Below are 1603 nucleotides of genomic sequence, written 5' to 3' on the forward strand. Positions count from 1 at the left end.
ACACAAACGTAGAGATCTTGTCTTCCATGGAGGAAGAAAGGATTGAAGTGGACAGCTGCCTACAGGGATACCGATGGCTTCACCGGGCTGCAGAGATCCTGCAAACCACCCATCAATAAATAAAACATTAACAAAATCGGATTTCAAACAAATGAGCTTCCAAACATTTGGAACGTTATCAATTAACATTCAGCTCACCTGTTCAATTAAGTTTAGTCGGTCTGCTCTTTTCTCTTTTCTTTCTGTCTTCTTTTTTCTTCTTTTCTTTTTTCTCATAAATTTACGATTTAATATCTCGTATTTTTCCTTTTTTTTTTTTTGGTGGCCCTAAAACTCTGTCTGATTTTGGCAGTTGAAACCAATGAACTGGCATTTTGCAAAAAATGTGTTCACGTGCATGCACTGCAGCAGTGACTTGACCTCACCAAGTTGGAGGTGCTCTTCTCCCATGAGGAACCACGTGATGACTCCTCTTTAGCAAATGCAATCGTTTTTTTACTTCAATAAATTATATAGTGCGCTATTCCACAAACTACGCTTCAGAATGAAGTGCACAAATTCAACATTTGAATTCACACGGTTCTTACTGTCATTCACTCCTCTAGTTATAAAAATCTATAAATTCCATCCATTCTTCTTATGAATGAAATCGAATGAGGAACAGAAAAAGGAATGTTAGATATATATTAATTGAATAAGGATAAGATAGCTTATGGGTGATGTCTTCCTGGATGTACGAACCAGGTAGGAACAATAATTCATTATCTTCGTATGGCGGCGGAAGTCATTCATCGACACACACGTCAAATTCAGGCTTCAAAATTTTATTGTAAAACATTTCAAATGTGTTCGTGTGAGTCAGTTTCATTCTTTCTTGTACTATGTTTTAGAATACATTTTCAGCTTAACTCTAAAATGTATATTTTGTGGTGATTTGTTCATTTTCAGGCTACAAAAACACGTTTTATGCTTCGCTTGTTTTTAGCATGATGGTCAAACATGCTCTCACACGGGATCATACCAACCAATCGGAGTTGTATAGGAGGAGCTATCTAACGCATGGCATCATGGGTAAATCAAATAAAAATAACTTAAAAGGTTATCTTTAAAGGGTTGCGAACCAATATAACCCTTTCCTGTAGTCATTAACAGTAGGTTGGTTGGTATAAAGTATAAAATTATGGCTTACCGTGTTGTTGTAAACTAAGGTAATTACTGCGCATGACAGAACCATAACGGAGACACCATGCTTAGAAGTACTAGTACCATGTTGCTGCATCTGGAAAGTTAAGACTATACTTTCAGGGATCATTTCTATAGTGCATAACTTGAGAAATGTGTTTCTAAAGTGATTGGTCTCGCTAACCACGATGAAGAGTTAGTGATGCTTCACCCTGAGCGCGAAGCGTACTTCAGTCAGTGAGTTTCTCACAAGACTGTCGTTATTGATGACCGTTCACTGCTTACCTAGGTTAGCAGCGATGGGTGAAGTATGTGCCGAGTGGTTACCAATGTGTCCAAAGTAAATTAATAGGGACTAGAATGTACACTATCATAATACACAGCGTCCGCAACTATACTGATGAGCAAGCGATGACGTTGC

General features: G+C 37.9%; 1 non-coding gene across 1 annotated transcript; it reads left to right on the forward strand.

The window, feature by feature from the left end:
- The first annotated feature begins 1289 nt into the window (after window positions 1-1289).
- On the forward strand, window positions 1290-1506 carry LOC111946355. Its single transcript, XR_002872035.1, has one exon. It is a non-coding gene; the product is annotated as a small nucleolar RNA U3 (small nucleolar RNA).
- The last annotated feature ends 97 nt before the right edge of the window (window positions 1507-1603 follow it).

Source organism: Oryzias latipes, chromosome 18, assembly GCF_002234675.1.
Source record: "Oryzias latipes chromosome 18, ASM223467v1".
Lineage (NCBI taxonomy): Eukaryota > Metazoa > Chordata > Actinopteri > Beloniformes > Adrianichthyidae > Oryzias > Oryzias latipes.